The sequence below is a fragment of the Monodelphis domestica genome, chromosome 1 (assembly GCF_027887165.1).
Source record: "Monodelphis domestica isolate mMonDom1 chromosome 1, mMonDom1.pri, whole genome shotgun sequence".
NCBI classification, from domain to species: Eukaryota; Metazoa; Chordata; class Mammalia; order Didelphimorphia; family Didelphidae; genus Monodelphis; species Monodelphis domestica.
Genome location: NC_077227.1, coordinates 208,060,676 through 208,082,358, shown reverse-complemented (window position 1 = coordinate 208,082,358; position 21,683 = coordinate 208,060,676). Strand labels below are relative to the sequence as shown.

General features: G+C 36.7%; 1 protein-coding gene across 7 annotated transcripts in view; it reads right to left on the bottom strand.

Moving 5' to 3' along the window:
* The window catches only part of CTDSPL2 (CTD small phosphatase like 2), a 107,951-nt gene extending 88,174 nt beyond the window's left edge, over window positions 1-19,777 (bottom strand). For 2 of the 7 annotated variants that reach the window (XM_016431120.2, XM_007472462.3), the window contains exon 1: window positions 19,638-19,777. The gene's annotated coding sequence lies outside the window, so the exon portion shown is untranslated. Of the gene's footprint in view, window positions 1-19,296; window positions 19,320-19,433; window positions 19,573-19,637 lie in introns of those variants that run through there. The other 5 variants (XM_007472461.3, XM_056810379.1, XM_016431123.2 and 2 more) reach the window with 4 other exon arrangements.
* Between the last annotated feature and the right edge of the window lie 1,906 nt (window positions 19,778-21,683).

The following is a 21,683-nucleotide window of genomic DNA, read 5'->3' as shown; positions in this document are numbered from 1 at the left end:
GGAACATATTATATATATACACATATACATATACACACACACACGCAGTGATCCCTCTCACCTATCACAGGAGTTAGGAGTTAGGTTCCAGAGACCCCTGAGATAGGTAAAAATCCTCGAAGTAGGAGGAGAGCAAACAGACTGATGCTACAGTCATTGAGGCAAGAGGCAATCAGCACAGCACTGTTTTTGGATGCCTTTCTTTCCATCAGTCAAAATGCACAATCTCATATTAGCAAATTTGCACAAGTGGTAGTGGCATACTGAATTTTCATTGCATACAGTACGGTATTTGTCTGCAAAATCCCATGATATAGGGCAAACTCCGTAACACACACACACACACACACACACACACACACACACACACACACACACACACCTTTGAAAGAACCAAAAACTCCTATCAGCATAATGATCAACTCTGATTTCAGAGAATTCATGATGAAACATGCCACCCACTTCCTGCTAGAGATGAAGGAATCAAGAGTGCTGAATGAGACAAATTTTGGGGGGGGCATGGCCAATGTGAAAATTTATTTTGCAATGAGTTTTCTTTTTATTTCCAACTGTAGGGGGAGTTTAGAATGAAAGGGCATGATACATTTTCGCTTAACAGAAAAAAAAACCACATTTAATTTAAAAAAGAAAATGCTTAAGGATCTCCATGTATGTTTAAGAATTAACAAGGGAAATAAATAGGTGTCTTTATAGGGAACTCCCAGACAAGGAAACTCCTTCTACTAAACCAGGTGGCCACCTACTCTAAAATTTAGGGTCTAAGAGAATTTTCCTGGATCATTAAGAGTTTGACTTGTCCTAGGTGTCAGATGAAGTACTTGAAAACATAGATCTTTTTTGGCTTCAAGGCTATAGATCTTAACAGAAAACAATAATCACACAACTCTATGAATAGACACAAAAAAGCTATTTTATAAAATGCAATATAATTTTATGTTTAAAACATTAAAAAGCATAGGATTAGAGGCAGTTAGGTAGCACAGTGGATTGAGTGTCAGGGCTAGAGATGAGAGGTCCTGGGTTCAGATCTGATCTCACCAAGACTTCCTAGCTATCACAAGCCAAGTCACTTAACCCCCATTTGCCTAGCTCTTATTGGTCTTCTGCCTTGGAACCAATACACAGTATTGATTCTAAGATGGATGCTAAGGATTTAAAGAAAAAGAACTGCTGGAAGAAGTGGAAAGCAGCCTGGAAAAAAATTAGGTTTGGATCAACACCTCACATTGTATAGTACAGTAAGTTCCAAAGAGATGACAGATATAAACGGTCATTTCATAAACAAATTAGGATTACAGAAGGTGATAACCTTTCAAAACTATAGAGGAATTTTTCTTGAACAAAGGATAACAAGGACCATAGAAAATGGACAATGTTAATATAAAAGACTGTTATGTTTGCGTAAATATATATGATGCATTTAGATCCTCAAGGTAAACAGTCTGATATGCTAGCTATATAGGAAATTAACAAAATAGGCAAGAAATGAGCCATAATTCCCCACTAGATAAATGGTCAAAGGATAAAAAAAAGGCAATTTCTCACTACCATAAGAAAAATGTTCTAAATTAAACCAATTCTAGGGTTCCATCTTGGCAATGATGACATAAAAAGGAAAATGCTAACTATTGGAGGAACTGTCAACAAAGTAATTCATTGTTGGGTGGATCTCTAGTCCAACTATTCTAGAAAACAATTTGGAATTACTCCTAAGAAGTCACCAAACTGTGCAAATACCTAAACCCAGGAATATCACTATTAGGCATATGCTGCGAAGAAAAAGGAAGAAAAGAAAGAGAGAAATGGTGAATAGATATAGCACCTTATGCAAAAAGAGTTTATCTGGAAAGGAAAAGGGAGAGGGGAAGTGGTGATAGCAAAACAAACTAAAAAAAAAGGGAAATTAATGTAGTATTTAAAGAAAATGTGTAGAAAAGATTAGAACAATCAACACCACTTTGGAACTCTCTGCTGAATTGAATATGCTTAAAATCAAAACAACCTACCACATGAAGAGGGCCCTTTACCTTGCCAAGGCAAACAACTTTACATGAACTACACAAGACACACATGACCCATCCCTTTTCATCCTCTTCTTTAGCAGACTACTCTATCATCCCCACTCTTTCCAATCTCCACTTTTCTACTAATTCCTTGCTGTCCATAAATATGTCCTTGTCTCTCTCATCTCTACAAAATTCTCCCTTGATACATCTCCCTATGGGGGCCATTCTTCATCTGTACTCACTCTTTCCTAGTTAATCTTGTGAAGACTCTCTGTAATTATTGCCTCTAATTCTTTTCCTCTCTGGCTTCTGACCTCAAACATTCAACAAAAACTATTCCGCTCTTTCCTGGTTCTACTCTTACCTATTTGTTTCTTCTCTGCCTCAGCTGCTAGAACTTCCTCCAGGCCATATGTACTAATTGTGGATGTACCCCAAGAGTCAGTTTTTGGCCCTGTTCTTTTCTCCTTCTATACTATTTTGCTTTGTGATCTCTTCAGGGTTTACGGATTAAATTATTTCTATTTAAATAATGCTCAGATTTCTTTATCTGACCCTAAACTCTCTTGTTCTCCAGCCTCCTATCTCAAATTGCCTATTAGACTTCTTGAAACTCACTGTATCCACAACTGAAAGATGAGTCATCTTTCTCCCCAAACTCTCCCTTCTTCTAAACCTTTCTATTATAATCAAGGACACCAACAACTTCCCAGTTCCTCGGGCTCAAAACCTATGTATTATCCTCAAGTCCTCACTCTCTTACTCCCTTTATCCAATATGCTGCTAAAACATATCGATTTCATTTTTGTAGTATCTCCTAAATACACTCTCCTCTTTTCTCTGATGGTACCATCACCCCGACCGAATGCCTATCTCCTTACATTTAGACTACTGTAATAGTCCACTGGTTGGTCAGTCTACCACAAGTCTCTCTCTACTCCAGTCAATCTTCCATTCTCTACTCCAGTCAATCTTCCATTCTGTTAAACAAAGTGAATTTCATAAAGCATAAGTCTGACTACATCACCCTACCCCTAAATCCAATTCAATAAACTTCAGTGATTCCCTATTATCTCCAGGAACAAATATAATCACTTCCACTCTCTGGTTTCCCTGGTCTTCTTCGAGATTCATTTCAAATCCTACCTTTTATAGGAAGCTTTTCTCTCCCTCTAATCTCCTCAACTGCTGTCCCTCTGAGATTACCTCTACTTTCCTCTATTTATCCTTTAGATATCTTGTACATAGTTGTCTTCATGTTGTCTCCCCCATTAGACTATGAGCTGGAGAGTTAAAATTGTTTTGCCTTTCTTTGCATCTCCAGTGCTTATCACTTTAAGTCTTTGGCATATAGGAAGTGTTTAATAAATGGCTGTTGATTGACAAACAGGCTACATGGAATGAGATTCATAGTCTCCTATACAATCTTCTTTTTCTATTCTTATACATGAAAATGTATATCCTAGTCACCCAGGTTTAGCACTCTCTCAGAATCATCTTCAATTACTCACTGACTCACTTCACATGTTATTTCTATCTCCATGACATCTCTCACACATGTATGTCCCTTTCTATTCACACAATCACTACCCTTTCATTCAAGGTTTCATTACCCATCACCTGAACTACTGCTATAGCTTCCTATTTGTTCTTCCTGCCTCAACTCTCTCCCCTTTCCAATCCATTCTCCACAGAGCTTCTAAAAAGATTTTTCTCAAGAACACATCTGACCATATCACTCCTCTACACTTACTAGCTCAAACAGAATCCAAAAAATTCTTCTACTTGGTGTTTATAGTTCTTCACAACCTAGTTCCTTCGTTCCTTTTTAGTTTTCTTATGTCCCTTCACTCACACTTGTGTTCCAGGAATACTGGCTTTGTTTGATTTTTCTCATGTACACTCCACCTTCAGTGTCCATGCTTTGTCGGCAAAGCCTAACGTGGGTTCAAAGGCTTAAACATGCAATGAACACTTGCAGGTCATAAAATCTAAATTAAAACCTAACTTTATGACTTAATGATTAAAAGCACCCAATTTCAAGAATAAAATTTCTTTGAACAACTCCTCTTCGGTCATCACCTAATCCGGAACTCAAGATGGCAACCTGAAGGCAACTGGAGCTCAGGAAAAACCAGACAGTCATTATAACAGGCTCCCCACCTCTCAGGACTTTTATAATTCCACAGCCAGAATTGTCAAGTATCAGGCAGTACTCATCTATGGAGTTGGGAAGGTTAAGGGCTTAGCTCTTCTGGGATGACTGCTCCTACCTAAGAAATGGAATGCTATTCCTCCTTATCTTTGCCTCCTAGAATCCTTAGCTTTTCTAACAAATTCAGTTCACGAACCACCTTTTACATGAAGGCTTCCCCAATTATTTCAGCAACCAGAGTCCTCTCTTCCAAAGTTATATTATTTTCATTTATATATTTATATTCTGTATATGCTTATAAATATATACTGAATCAAAGGCAAGGATTGCTTCCCTTTTTCTCTTTGTATCCCCATAATTAGCACAATACCTAGGACATGTTAGGTATTTAAAATATTTTTGATTGATAGGGGACTTTTAATATTACTCTCCTGCAAGATATAAAGACAACAAAACAAAAGGGAAAATATAGAGCTCAACAAATTGTTGGCAAAACTAAATTTGACTAAACTATGGCTACTTCTGAATTAGAATATTAAAGAGTATAATCTTTCTTAGTATGTACCCCATGGTACCTTCATAAAAATTCAAGTTCTAGGTGTAAAGGAATAAAATGTGCAAAAACATCCTTTACAGACATAGTAACAAAAATAATGCACAAATCCAATAGAAACAAAATATGAGAACTTAAATGAAATCTAAGTAATGAAATAATGAATGAAAGAAAAATTCTTATCAATGATAAATATGTCAATTGTTTATTACAGTGATTTTATTAATAAACACAAACTTATGCAGGTAAAGCAGTATTCAGGAAAAAATTTAAATCCATTAAAATTTAAGAGAGTTTAGAGTATTAAAAAAACTAGCAACTCTAAAATAAGAACAAAAAATTTTTGAAAAGAAAGAGAAATCTGAAAGACAACTTTATTTTACACACTCCAGATGAAAATCACCTTTGCAAAGTAAGAGTTTCTCTTTTTCTGACAAGGTTAACTTTTTTTTTACCTTCTTCCAAATTGATTTAAACACATATTTAATATGAGACTTTTGTTTATTGGGAAGACAGAGGGAATAACACTGAACCTTTGGTTTCATCTTCATAGAGAATTACTGGATTTGCAACTCCCTTCACATATAAAAATATTCTTTAAAAAACTGCTCAGGCCAGCAGTTTCCTAAGTAAGGGCCATACATCCTGCTCCCATGGGCACAGCATGACCACAAGGGGAAGACAATCTAAGTATGGGGAAATGGATCACAGCAACTTCACACTAAGAAATCTAACTACAAACCTTGCCTCCAACAAAACTTAAGTCCATCCCACCCACCCCCTTCAACTGTGGAGCAACACATTCCTAGTGCCTGGTGAATAGTCCATAGAGTGAGTCAAGATGGAAAACTGATTGTGGATGGGTTGTGATCTATATTGCAGATCACATTAAATTATCTCACCCTCCAAACTCACAAGTCTTTCAAAACTCCTCTAAATTCTTTCAAGGGTATTACTATCCCTTCCTATCTCCTAGGTTTATAAACATTATTATCCTTATCTCATCATGCAAATAAAATGGCTTCCTTCAAAGTTACTCATATTCTTTTTTATGGATACCTTCTATCTTCATCATCTAAATGTTTCCTGTCTCTCTTGCGATCTTATGAACTTAGTATGAGTAGGCAACGAATCTTAGACAAGTATCTAAGAGGATTTTGCTACCTGTTTCTCCCAATAGTGAGTTACTACTCTTATCTCCTAATTTAAAACTATATACCCTTTTAAACAAGTTTAACCACATTTCCCAAACATATAGTAATATTATATACCAGATACATTTATAATAGAAAAGCATTCAGATTAAAAGGGGAAGTAACTTGTCTTAAGGGCTCTGTGCCTCAGACTTGTCTATTTCAGATAAAAAATTAACACCTCCTACTCACCAAGAGCCAAAACATATAATGAAGACTATTTTCTAAAGAAAAGTCAGTAAATTAATTGATATACTGAAAAAAAATCTGAAGGGATATGCAATGTTTCACATTTGTAGACCTCTTACTCCTCTTAAAAGCATGAGATATCTTCCCATAACTCTTCTTTGGGGTGATGCTTGCTCTTTGTAATTTTACAACATGCAGTTTTAATTTTGTGGTGGTTTTCCCTCCATTTACATTGTTTTAGTCAATGAATATTGTTTTTCTTGGCTGAGCTTAGTATGACTGCAACATGTAAGGAATTAAATTAGAGGTTTGACTAAAATATGAGAATTATAAAATTATAAAAGTGAGATTGTGCTTGCCATTTAAAAAATAATTAACTTTTTAAGTAAAAAAACTGTTAGTAGTTCTTAATAATTTAATATAATGTAAATACAGCAAAAGAGAGAAATGTAAGAGGAAAGTAGAAAATATTTCCTAGCTAAATACTCTATAATTGCCAATTCAAAGAAATTCAGCTCAACTCCGACAAAAGCTCCCCTCAGGTCTCAATCTCTATGTGGAAGTCCAATAACCTCTTCAACATGGGTCTCACCAGTGTAAGCCTCTTCCTTCAGTTCCATTCATTCATTCATCCAGAAAGCTTCCAAGCACAGAATCATGCAGAATCCTCTACCAATTCTCTTTACCTCCTCAAAAGATCCAAGGAATGAAATGCATCCATCTTCTCTGCCTCACCTTTTATAGTCCTTTTTCCCAGTCACTTCCACAAGTTCCTGACTGATTTGAGTTTCTGAGGGTGTGAACTCTAATCAAAAGAATTCACAAGTTCCTGACTGACTGAGTTAAAAGGGTGGAGCTCTCTACTTGATGGCTAACAAAGTGTTAAGTTGGGGTGTTTTCAGTTTTTGGTTGATTAAATAAAAAGTTGCTGATTGATAGACAAATAAAGTTTGAGTCACACTTCACAATCAGTTAATTTAAAACTTTCCATGCTTCTCTGTAGTCATCATATTCATTATTTCTTACAATATAGTAATATTCCATTATACTTACAACACATTTTTTTCTGCTTTCTCCTAATTGATGACTATCTACATTGTTTCCAGTTCTTTACTACAAAAAAGGTTGCCTTAAATATTTTGTTGTATATGGAGATTTTATTTATTGGGTTGATGTCTAATGGTGGAATCTGAGTCAAAGTATGGACATTTTAGTCACTTCATATTCTTAATTCTAAACTGCCTCCTACAATAATAACAAAATTGTCAATTAGAAGAAAATTGATGATCTTTTATTAGTCTTACTTGACTTCTCTGTAGCATTTGACATTTTTCATCATCCTCTCCTACTTTATAAGTGGAATTTTGAACCCTTGGATTTCATCCCCAAGAAGTCCTTCAGTATTTCCCAGAATTCCTCTCCTTCACCACACTTCATGATCATGTTTGTATTTAAGTTTGCTGTGAATCTCCTCTCTCTTTTTCTCACAACCAGGCTGGGGTCAGGTAGTTCTTTTACTTTAGTTATTATTAATAAAGCTTTATAAAATATAATACTCAGTTACTGAATATTAATTTAAAAACCCACACTACCCTGCATTCCTCTTCTCTGAACTGGTAAAAACACTGTAAATATGTCACCTACAAAAAAGCCAACTCCATATTTTTTAAACTTGGAAACAATTTTTAAACTAAAGTTTCTGTGGTTTTGAACCCACTGTAAAAAAAAATTACAATGAAAAAGTTTTTTGGTTACATAAAAAAATTATTGGCATCAGGGAAGATGGAAATTTACTAGCTGAGTTTCAACAAAAACTTTTAGATATGTATGGGAATGAAAAATGAATGTCATGATTTGGAAAGTACAATAAATTGACACATTTCTCTTTCATTTGGATCTATATTTTTTGGTAAAGTTTATTTTTCAACAAGAATCATTACAACCACAAATTATAATAAACAACTTATAACCAAGCCCTAGGAATCACTTCATCACAGTTTTTTTTAAATAATAGACATTAAGTACACATATATGTGTGTATAAAATATATGCACATATAAATAAAGTAAATATGCACATATTGGGGGTGCATGTTCAAAAAAATTTAAAGACCACTGAACTATGGCACTGAGAGGTTAGGTGCATGGTCACAAAGGAAGTGTGTTATCAGAAACAAGACTTAAACCTAGGACTTCTGCCTATAAGGCTGGTCCCTCCATCCATTGGTGACTCTCATTAAGGACTTTAGGATGATTATTTCATCCTATAACATATATATATATATATAACAAAATTATTATTAATAAGATTTTAGGTGACATTCTTGAACCTTTACCAGGATGCATTTACTCTATTTAGCTTTTGAATTTTTTGCACAACTTTTGTTCTTAAACAAATACTATTTTATTTTTCATGACATTCAACCATCATATTATTTAGATTCAAAGAAAGATATGATTTAGAAAGGACATAGCTAGACCTATTCCATACTGGAATTCCTTTTATAACAATATCTACAGATTAAGATCACCTAATCTTGACTTTAATAATTACAGTGATTGGGAACTTTCTATTTTATACTGGTGGGTGCTTAATAAATGTCTGCTGAGTCAAAAAGCTATAAAAAATGTTTAAACACTATGTTTAAACCAATGGATACTAATACTGGATTTATATACCAAAAAGGTGAAAGAAAGAGTGAAAAGGATCCATTTATACAGAAATTTTTATACTAACTAGTAGGAAAACTGAAGGAAGGCCCATCAATTTGGGAATGGCTGAACAAACTACAGTAAATGAATATGGTGAAATATTATTGTGCTGTAAGAAATTATGGTTTCAGAAAAAAAAACTAATAAAGAATTATTTGAATTGATGCAGAGAGAAGTGAGCAAAATCAGAATAACAATTTATACAATAACAAAGTAAAGATAAAATTTTGTTTGAACTCTGATCAACACAATGACCAGCCATGACTCCAGAAGCCTCATGATGAAACATGCTACCCACACCTCCTCAAAGAGGTCAGCACAATGACCATCTACAATTCCAAAGGAAGAGAAGAGCTAGGCTTAAAAGTGTAAATCAAAGCATTTTCTTTCTATTACTTTTTTCTGCCCAACTAATACAGAAAATTTGTTTTGCAAGACTATACATATATTTATGGGGCTTTGTTGTTCTAGACTTCTCAATGAATATGGGATAGGCAGAGGAAAGAAATATGGAACTGAAAATAAAACATTTTTTAAAAAATTAAAAGAAGTAGCAATCTGGAATTATGACTAGTATTATAAAACTGCATATAAGTTCTGTATCCCAAATCATAAGTGAAAAAACAAAAGAACCTATAGGTTCTAAAATATTTACAGCAGCTCTCTTTGTGGTGACAAAGAATTGGAAATTGAGGAGATGTCCACTAATTAGGGAATGACTAAACAAACCGTGGCAAATGATTGTGAAGGAATAAAACTGTACTGTAAGAAATGACGAATGAATTAATTTTTAAAAATAAAAACAAACAAAAAAATGGAAAGACCTACAGGAAATTATTAAAAGCAAAACAAGCAGAACCAAGAGTATTATATATAGCTACAGAACTTGTGAATATTTGCCTCCAGAGAAAAAAAACGATAAATAGAACCATGAAAGACATTATATAAATATATGGGGGAGAGGGGAAGAAAGGAGGAGAGAGTCAAGCAATATCTCTTCTAGTGAAAGAGATAATGAGGAAGGAATGATGGCTGAGTTGATTCAGCAAAGTAACCTGTTCCTTTGATAACTACAATAATTAAGTTCTCTTAAATCGAGCTCTATTGATATTTATTAACTACTTATTTTTGAAAGATGGTAAAATATTTTGATTACTAATATCTTCAAGAAATCAATTAAATTTACTGAGATCTTGAATCCAAAGGAGTTACAATGCTATAATCATAAATTTAAAGAAACTATTGGTGGCCTGATCCAAATGCATTTAAATTTATTGAAGTTTAGAATTTCATATTATTTTTGTCCTCATTTTTGAACACAAGACTCTAAGCCACTTTTCAATACTGACATTTTTCAGAAAACCTACTAAAAGCTAGTAAATGGAGGGTCAAGTTTCCCTATCACCTTAAATCTCTGGGACAATATCCAACTGAATATATTATGAAAAGTGCTTTGTAAAAGTAACTACAACTGTTTTAGTTTTCTACTATAGTAGTTCTCAACTTTGGAAACCTGGGCCCCATCTTTTTTTTTTTAATACAAAGACTCTGAAACAAAGTATCTCTTTAACTCTGATAGGATAGAAACTAAAAATAAAGTGGAAGAGTATGTTCTACATTTACAATAAAATATATAATTATTTGATAAACTCAACTATTTGAAAAGAAACAAGCAGCTGTACTTTTTTCTGAAAATCTAAATAATTGTCAACTCCAACACCGTAACCAAACAAAATTCAATTTAGCGCAGTTAGTTAAGTAAGGACTTATGGCATGTGAGGCACTGTATGGTGGGCCGGGGATGAAAAGCAACAGTCTTTGACCTCAAAAAAGCCTACATTCTAATGGAGGAGAAAATACTCTAAACATGAGGTAGCTAGAGAATGAAGAAATCAAGTAAGTGAGGAGATAGAGCTAGGGGAATGGCTTTAGGAACACAAAAATGCCTAAAAAAGGAGAATAAAATAAAGCCTGAAAAGTAGATTCCAGGAAGACTGCATAAGACCTTAAATGCCAGTCTAATGAATTTCAATTTTATTCTGTGGGTCATGGTAAGCCACTGAAGGTAAGGTGTGTTGAGAAAGTAAGCACATTGAGAAAATTATCCCGTCAGTTATGTAAAAGATACACTGAGAAGAGATAATCTAGAGACATGTTGGAATAGTCAAGGCTCCAAACTAAGCTACCTTCCTCCAACAAGACAGAATCCCGAGAGTTCTTATAGAAATATAAATCATTTCTGAGTTGAAAGAGATCTCAGAAGCCATCTAGTCCAAATGTTACTAGAAAAGGAATCCCCCTTTAAAACATCTAGCCTATATTTATACTCTTGAAGTTCTAATCTAATGATGAGAACCTCTCATCCCTGAGGAGGGAGGTTTTTTCTTCCTCCTTTGATCTATAACTTAATAAAGTCAAGAAGGTAGAAAAAGGAAGTATCATGTAATTTATAAGCCATCAATTCCACAAGCAGAGTATTTACCTGCTTTCCAAATAAAAAGTATTTTTTAAAAGAGGGGTACCATTTTTGATCATTATTAATTTTGAAATGTTTTTTCCAATAGCAAGAAGAAACATTTAGAAAGCAACCAAGGTTGAAACAGATCGTTTCAAATAGATTATTAACTAAGTATGATCAGAAGCACTTGTCAAGAATTTTTTGCTTTATAGTAAAAAACAAATTTTCTTAACATTTTATAAAAATGCCTAATTCTTCTCTGCCTCAATTTCTCATATCTAAAATAAAGGAAACTGGAATAGACTGCCTTAAAAGTGTTCAAAATTTTTTTTCCAATGTTAAAATACAAATTTCTTCCAAATGAGATATTTTCTTTTATTTACAACCTATATGAGCTTAACTTAGCTCATAAATCCTTTAAAAAAAAAGAAAATTTGGCATTAATCAATGTTACCTACAGGACAGAAATGCTCTGGCTATTCAATTTAGTCTGTTAGTTTATCTAGTCATATAGTCATGTGCCCCTCCTCTATAGGTATTTCACCATCAACCTGAATTCAATAAATCATTTTCAATTGGATATTCCAATTATCTCAAACAATGTCTCAAATACAACTAATTCTCTCCAACCCCCCCCCCAGAACTCTTTCTGAATTTCTCTTTTTTGTCAAGAGTACCATCATCTTTCTAGTTACCCAAATTTCCAACCTTTCCACTCTCTCCATCACTATATGCAAATACTAGCCAAGTGCTGCTGAATCCATCCCTTGCAGCTACTAACCCTATTTTAGGCCCTAATTGTCACTCACCCATTGCAATAGCCTTCTAACTGGATTCTCTAGATCTAGGCTTTCCCTTCTTTAAGCCACTCTCCACATAGCTACCAAAATGATATTCTTAAAACAGAGGTCTTTGTCACTTCCATACTCATGAAGACAGTGACTTCAAATACAAACTCTTTTCTTTGACACCCTTTATCATCTAGCTCCAGAATTAATATGCTTTACCGTCTCTATGGTCCAGATAAACTGGCCTACGTGCTTGCTTTTTCCCTTGCCTAATCAATGAATTGCCTCTCAGAACCCACTATTTCAATTAAACAAAATTGTTTTAACCCATACCACCTTCCGTCTTAGAATCAATACTGTGTACTTATTATAAGGCAGAAGAGTGGTGAAGACTAGGCAATGGAGGTTAAGTGACTTGCCCTAGGGTCACACAACCATAGGAAGTGTCTGAGACCAATTTTGAACCCAGGACCTCCCTTCTCTAGGTCTGATTCTGAAACTGCTGCCCTCCCACCCCGGAAACAAAGCTCAGATCAAGCTCTTCAATGTCCTATATGAAGCCTTTCATCTCCCCCTCAGTTATTGGTGCCTCCCACTAATGCCTTATCTTTTATTAGTATCTACATATATATGCATGCTGTTTCTCAACTAGACTATAGGAACCTTAAAAGTTTCCCAACCCTCAGCATATAGTACCAGGCACATAGGAAGTCTGATTAAATGATAAAAAAGCAGTAGAATCTTATTGAAAATATCAAGGTAACAAAAATTCTTATTTCTAATGTCTGTTAACTTTCTAGCTACAAGAAATAGGTTTCTTCAGTTATGCATGCAGTTTTACTTTCACCTTGAGCTTCAAAATATATACTTCTTAATAATTTTTAGCCTTGGTAACCATAATTTCTAATCACATTTGCTGAATGATAGGTATGTTCTAAAAGGGCCTAATAATACACAAGAAGATATATACTAATGCAAAGGATATTTGAGCAATAATAGAGGCTTCAATGCCAAATTAAATGGGAACTGGGGTCCCCCCCCTTTAAAATAAAAAAAAACCCTACCTTCTAGGGTCTTAGAATCAATACTATAGTATTGGTTCCAAGTCAGAAGAGTGGTAAGGACTAGGCAATTGGGAGTAAGTAACTTGCCCATAGTCATGCAACCAGGATGAGTCTAAGGTCAATTTTGAACTCAGGACATCCTAAACCCAGGCTCTCTAACTACTATGCCACATAGCTGCCCCAGGATATATAAAATCTTGCTAACACCACGCAAACTGTTTTCTCAAACTAATATGCTTCTTATTCAAGGTAACTTCATAGTTAAAGTTTATTGAACATATATTTGCAAATTTTGAACATTGTCCTAAATACATAAACAAAAGTGAGACTATTAAAAAGCTGAACTTTGTTTCAATAAAATTATTTCAACTTTTTAAATCCCAAGAACAAATGTTTTCCCACTTAAGTAGTTCTCAGATTTTATCAAGAGGAGAAAATGTGATTTCCTATTTGATCAATAACCCAAAAAATTGATAGGTAAATAATTTTGAATTTCAATCATGTAGTAAATATTTATTAAGCACCTCTAGGCATTCAGTTAACGATCCACTGTATACCAGAGCAAGCAGCGTTAGAGCATTAAAATAAGTTTGAGAGTAAAGTATAAAGAAAAATTATAATTTTATATAAAAGCTTGTATCCAACCTTGATAGAATGTTACTAAAAACTACCACAGTGGAAAGAATACCAGATTTTAAATCAGAGGACTGGTTCAAATCCTACTTTTAACCATTTGATGTCCTTGGGCAAGTCATTTAACCTCTCTGGGCCACAGATTCCTAAGCTTGAAAATGAGGAGGAGGTATGACTGATGACTTATCAGGTTTACATTTATGATCTTATGATTATAATAGGAAGGTACTCAAATAAAAACAAGCAACAGATATTAACCAATAACAAAGAGTTCCCAATCAAAACAAAGGTCTTAGAGCCTTATCTGACTAAGTTGTTAGGAATAGTGGAAATAATTTCCCACCATTTATCTTAAAGTCAAATCCTAGACAACATGCATATACATGTACTCTCATGTCTCACTACTAGGAGAGTAAAGAATTAACCTGAGAAGTATATAAAACTAAGTAGAGGAGATAACAGATGATGAAAAAGACTGAGCGGAAATGAGCAAAGTCTAGGTTTAAGTAGTTGCCATATATAGCTCTTTAATACATCAAATACTCATAAACATTTATTTAATAAATTTTTTGCGTGCCAAAACCAGGCTTGACATAAAATTTAATACATATTCATTGTTCAGAGATAGATGTAACCCTCCATTTAGAAGCCATACTGTACTTATCTTTTAAAAAAATATTTATATATATCATATTCATTTTGTAACTAGATTAGAAAATTGAATGATGATTTTGCTCATTTTATTTAACAAAGGTAATGAGGTGCCTGGGAATTGAATCACTTACAATTCACTATAATAATCATGGATTTTGGGTAATAATAAGAAGTCAGCAATTATTACCAAAAGCAGATATCAAACTGTTTTATTTAATGAGTCCAAGTATGTAGCTAGAATATTTTTTAGCCATGAATAAGCAACAAAAATGTAAAAACCTGAATATCTGGCAAAGAATACAAACGAGAATTTATTTCCCTTCACTGCAGAGGTGGAAGGCTATGGGTATGGAAGACTACCTACCCAGACCTGACTGATGTGATAGTTTTACATAATAGTTTTGCCCTCCTTTTTCTTTTATTAAAAAGGATGACATTCTGAAAGTGAGGAGGAAGTGGGGCATGCCAGGAAGTGAAAGTTATTAAGTAATTAGGTAACAGGTGATTTAAATTGAATTTTTTTTAAAAAATAAAACCCTTACCTTCCGTCTTGGAGTCAATACTGTATATTGGCTCCAAGGCAGAAGAGTGGTAAGGGCTAGGCAATGGGGGGGTCAAGTGACTTGCCCAGGGTCACACAGCTGGGAAGTGGCTGAGTCCAAATTTGAACCTAGGACCTCCCTTTAGACCTGGCTCTCAATCCACTGAGCTACCCAGCTGCCCCCTTTAAATTGAATTCTTATAAATTCTGTTATAAAGCTGAAATGCTTTACAAGAGTAAATAGATGTAACTGGATCAACACAAATAAACTGAAAAATTCTGGCTTCAACTGAATTGTAACCTTTTTGATTGGGGAAAAAAACAGTCCTGCTTTTTGTTCTTGGATTATTTAGAATAAGTTCATTCAAAAGGATGAAAAACATTTTTTTTCTATAATGACTGATAGTGGATGTGCACTTTAGTAATTTCTGAAAAGTCAAAAGTTTTCTAAAGTAACCTCTGGTAATTTCAATGTCCTGAGTCTACTAAAAAAATCTCAGCAGCTAACATTTTTTAAATGATCCACTAAAAACACATAGCTCTGAAATTTGTTACAGTTGTTATTATGGATAAATTATCAAATTATATCTCTCTGAGAATTAATGGCATGTATACATATATACACATAAAGAAAAATTAGTTTTATATAAAAGCTAGTATTCAACATTACTAGAATGTTACTAAAGACCAGCACACTGGAAAGAACACCAGATTTTAAATCTCACACTGCATACATACATAGCTCCCTTTCTTCGCACCCAAGTTCTATGGTGGAGAAAGTTATCATCATCATCATCAAAATTATATAATCTGAGGTTGTAAAGCTCTAATTTAAGTTTTTATTGTCTGAATTTTGGCTACCCAGAGAATGTATCTCACTTTTATAACAGTAAATTAAAGACTATTATTTCATCTAACATTTTCAAAGAACCACAAGAATCTCTCATGTTTAGTTTCCTATGAAACTAAAAAAAACAATAAAAATGTAGGGGTTCATACATAGAGAAGCATCATGCATAGTGAGAGCTGGCTTCAAAGCAAGAAAAGTGGATTCAAGTCTGGTCTATTTTACATATATGTTAGAGTCTTGTTACCTTTTAGTGCTCTTACATATGCTTTACTAAGACTATAAATTGCAAATCATGTTTGGTAGAGGGAATTTTCTCACTGAGAATTTCTCTAGATCAATTAAGGACAGGCTCAGATTGAAAAAAAATCTCATCTAATTAGGTTCTCATGGAATATACAATGACAATTAAGTGGGGTGTATCCATATATTGTTGGAGAAAGTCTGTATCTGAAAGATGCCTAGTATAATATAGATTATGGCCTGCCATTACATAAAATTAAAGACTGTGTGACTATGATCTCAAAAATTATATAACCAGGCTTTATCCCTATTCCATAATGCAAATATAGCCATATTCAGTAAAATGGCTTATTTTTAAAAGAACAGAACTTTCACCTTAGTTTTAAAATCTAGTTAAAAGGTTTCCATGTTGCCATTCAGCTAAAGAGTCTCTTCCATTGGGACCCTCACCCTCCACTTAAAAAAATTATATATTCCCTTTTTTGCACCTTTCTTTACTTTTAAAAACTTAACCTTTTTCTCTTAAATTCAAGTGCCTCAGAAGCCTTGCTATTAGTTGTCAACTAATTTGACAAACTGTGTTCAAATGTGCACCCTTAATATGCCAACCAGGAAACACAAGGAAATCATCTGGAGACTGCTTTAATACAATGGTGACAGATTAAAAAAACAAAACAAGCAAACAAAACCCTTTAGGTCTACCATGGGGCTTCTGTGCCCCTAAAATTATATCTCATCCCTGACCATTTATTCTGACTACTTGTTTGGCTCTGGCTATTATAATTTAATCTAACCATTCAACCATTTTACCAGTGGTGACTGATACCTGTGTTTCCCCCAGTAACCTCCTATGGTAAATGTCAAGCAAGGGACAAACCAAAGCTGCCTTAGCACCTTCTATTACCTTCCTATCCTCAAATTACAAAGCAAGTAGTAGATAATCCAGTAAGGAACAGGAAAGCTACATTTTCTACCTTCCTAGAAGGACTTCAGACCACTTTTTGGTGATAACTTTGAACCTAATTAATATGTAAAGTATATTTTCTACCTTCAAATTTCTCAACTCATGGCAAGAAGATAAGCCATGGTTGTTGTTTTTCTTAAGCCTTCTTATAACTAGACAGTCTCTCTTATAGGACCACAAATCAGTTTATAATTATCTCAAAAATCTTTTTCATAATTCCATGCATTATACAGGGGGAAATTATGTTAATTTAACCCATCCTAACGTTATTAGCCACGATAGTTCTTCTTTTGAATAGATATAAATTTGTTTGGTTTTTAGACATCATTTCATCAATCTGTTTGGCACTGGTCTGGAGGAGGAAGTCATGAACCTGAAATCAGAAACTTGAGAGTTCTAATGCCTTCAGCTCTGTTACAGATTGGCTAGGTGACCTTGGGAAAGTGACAACCAACCTAAAGCTCAATTTTTTCACTTACTGAATGAGGATACTCTCATCTTAAATTAAATGCCCAAGAACTCTGGAAAAGTCACTACAAAGAACAGAATTATCAAAGTATAGCAAAACAAATCAATCCTGCTTGTATTTCTGTGCAGGGCAACTGGCTACAGAGATCAAGAACCCAACTTGTAGCCTTCCAAATAATACTGAAAGAACAGAAAGACTCCCATGTGAAGAATATCTCAATGACTATGAAATTCTCAAGTATCATTCTACAAGTTCACTCATTTATATGTAAAATGAAATTTATTAAGTACAATGAATATCTTGAAAACTACCCGAGATCATTTAAGTAGAAAGGTTCACACTAGGCAAATAACTCACTTCTTGGTAACTCATATGATCTATTTTCTAAGTAAACATTTAAAATTATTTAACAAGTAACATAATTCCACTACTACAGCCATAACAATTCTTAATAAACACAAGAATCTCAAAGTTTGGAAAAGGGAAAATTGAGGTTCACTTTATTTTTAAATGACTCCAATTAACACAACATAAGTCTAAAGTTCTGCCAATGACTCACCATATAACCTTGGGCAAACTTTAACTATTAAATAGGTATAATGATTCTTCCCACTTCCGATCTCTTAATAACATCCCTGTAAATGTAAAGGCATCTGAGGTCTCAAAGATGGGCCAGATAACATATATGTTTTCATCTGTGTGAGTTGATTGGAACCAGACTTGAATAAAAAAGTGGCTTGTTACTAATTTCAACTGCTGCAAAAAAAATTTTTTTAACCCCCACACATCCTGAATTTTAAAGTTGTTATAAAAGGATAAAAGTAGAAACTATGAACAGGACACAAACTAGGCAGTAATGTCAAAAAGCCACAAAATTCTTTGTGACTTGTCTTTATGAAGAAAATTATCTATTTACATTCTCCCTTCTGCAGGTGTTGGACAGAAGGTCAAGTAAAGGCAGCTCAGTTTGCTATTTGTAGTAATAATAGCACGACTGGAAACTACAGTTAAAAACCTAATAAGGCTTTTTGAGAGGTAAGTGGAAAATAAGCAAAAGTGAACGAAAAGACACCAGACAACATATATAACTGTTCCAGGTAAACTGAAAACTATACCAATTAACCTATCATTATTCAGGGTACTAATTTGTACATGTATGGATGGGCAGAATTTGGGGGAGGGGTGGGACACCTGCCTCGAGGTGATAAGTATGCTTCTTCACAGCTAATAAGTACACTTCCTTAGGAAACATCCTGGCAGTTTTACGATGGTTCTGACAGTTAAAGGCTTTCCCAGTCATTCATCTACTCATCAGATTTATATATTCCTAGGATTGAGAGGGAAATCTATCTAAAAGAGTACGTTTAGTTCAAGGACGCAGAGGTGAACCCCAATTCTTATATTTAATGCCAAAAAAGGGCAAATACCACCAAGCATGGGATCACAGTTTCAGTCTAAAATGCCCCCTCCCATCCCCACTACATAGCACTGGTTTATACTATTTGGCCTTTTAGTGGGGAGAGAGGGAGAATGGGGTGTGGGGAGACAAGCTGATAATGAGTCCAGAAAGCAAATGGACTTGGTGAAAAGACTCGTCCTACCCACCTCTGACACCCCCCCCCCCAGGGGTTATGTTTATAAAAACGGAGATGCCGCTGAGAGCAACGCCCCCTAAAGCTAGCTCCACAGGAGGAACAGTTACTGGAATACACGCACACATCACACATCCACACTCTTCTCTCTCACACACCCTCACACTCACACTACCAGGTGGGCCGAGCACGGTGTAAAGAGCATTTACCCTCACCTCTCTAAGGCCTAGAGGAACCACCAGAACTGGGGCTATAGGAGAAGGGGCCCGCACGTTACACATTTCTCCCCGTCAAACAACAACACAGGCCGCAGCCCTGAAGACTGCAGCTGGCGGGAACCGAGCTTCCCTACCCGATCCCCGGGGGGAAGATCCAGAAGCAAGCGGCTCCACACACCGGAGGCACGAGGCACCAAGGCGCCAGCCTACGGAGGCTTCAGAACCGCAACAAGACCCGGGTGAGAGGGGGAGGAGACCCCGGCAGGAAGGGCCCTGGAAGAGGCGGAGGGCAGAGGCTGGGGGCGGCGGCGGCAGCCGTTCCCGGGGAGGGGGATTACCTGACTGTGACGGTAGAAAACTGTCCTCGGACTCCGGCGGCGGTCCCGGCTGCGCACCGTGTGGTGTCTCTCCCGCTTCCCCCGCAAGAGCAGCAGTAGCAGCAGCAGCAACAGCAGCTCCCTCAGCCAGTCGCCATTTCCCGCCTACCGACCTGCTGCACCGCACGGACAGAGACCCGGATGGAGAGCGGCCTCTCCGCGCAGGCGCCCTGGCTCCCTCCACCCCCTCCCGCCACAATTCCGCGAGGTGGGGGGAAGGGTTGGGAGAGGCTGTAGCAGCTGAGGAGACTCCGGTTTCCGTGACAGGAATTAGGAGCTACTGTCTCTGGAAGGAACTGGTCCAAGTTCCTGACAACAGTTGAACGGAGGGCCCTAGGACCAGGGGGAGCGGCAGGAGTACAGGATCTACGACGGGGCAGAGGGATATTTGTACATTAGGGGCCTCCGTAGCCGGCTGTGTTGTGGTCGCGGGAGGAGTAGGGAGTAAAGCGTTGGGGGGCGAGGGGGCGGGGACCGGGAGGACGGTTTTTTCTCCCGCTGGTAACGGAACTACTGGGGCGGGGAGAGGAGGGGAAGGAGAACGCGCCCTCGCCCTGGGGGGAGGGACTTAAAGGAATGTCGCGCGCTGTGGCCCTGTGCCTTGCGAGCGAGTCCACGAGCCGGGAGGTGGAACCAGACCAGCCCCACGGGGGTGGTGCGCTGCGGGGGCGGGTCCGGCTGTCTGGCGCGCGAAAGGTGGGCATGAGTTGGAGTGTTCGAGTGTGCAGGTTTGGCGGAGGCCGGCGGCCAAGGGCTATTGGCTTTCTTTGGGTCTGTCTTTTCCCCAGGGGCCTTTGACGTCTGCCCAGCCTGGCTGCCTTGGCGTCATAATTGCTTTGGGGATTCGTTCTTGGTTTATTTGCAAAACTGCTCTCTCTCCCTTCTCTTGCTGGGCTCACTCGGGCGTCTGTAGAGATCGCACGCCCAACCCCACCCTTGGCCACCCGTTACCTATCTGATTCGGCTTGTACCCTTTCCACTGGGTACACTTGTCTCCTAAAGATCCCCAACTTTAAGCCATCTTGGGAATCCCTGACTCTTGCACGTGTGCAAATCTTGCGCTTTGCAAAGAAGCCCTGCACTGTAGTCACCAGAACGACTCGAATGCCTTGTATTTAGTGTTTAAAAAAAACCAAAACTTAATAGGATGTATTCCTTCACACCCGTTTTTTTTTTTCATTTGAATTTTGCTACAAACCCCCGAGGGAAACAAGTTGAGTAGTTGGGAGTGCGTCTCCTTCCTCTGAGCATCTTTTACAAGTCAGACCCAACCAGCTTTGTCAGTTTGATCCTTAATGCCTCACATTGATTAAAAACAAATGCACCAAGACCTTCCTGGTGTGCCCCCGGCATTTATTGAGAGTTTGCTAGTCTCGTAATCCTTGTTTAATTGAAGACAGAGATCATAGATTGTTAGAACCCTACTGGTGATCCCAGAAATCAGTGGGGAATAAATGTTTGCCGAATCACCAGTACAGCGTGAACTACTAGAAAGATTTATACGTACTGGATCTGAATTTGAACACTTAAGCAATTCACAGTCTCTCTCCCTCTCTTCTCTCTCTTTCCCTCCCTCATCTCCTTGTTTTGTCCCTGGGTAAGGGGTCAAAAGTGATTAAGTTTACTTCATTGGGTTAGCACTCATATACTGTGGATAGAGCTGTGAATTATTCCAAATGAATGAATAAAGCATTTATTAAGCACTTATATGCAAAGCATTGTAATAAGGGCTAGGGATACAAAGAGAAAAGCAATACCACTCCTTGCTTTCAGGGAGCTCACATTTTAATGGGGGTGACAACACATATAGAAGTTTTCAGCTGCAAGTCAAGTCCTTAACTATTTCACAGTCCCAAGGAATTTGAATGCAAGAACTTTCCTTTCTGGCCTACAGTAGATGTGGCTCTGTGTAACACCACCTGCAGGAGTAGCAGTTGCCTGGATGTACCTTCATAAGTGTTTCTTCCCAGGTTTGAGGACCCTCAGTTGAAGGCTATGCTACTCTCA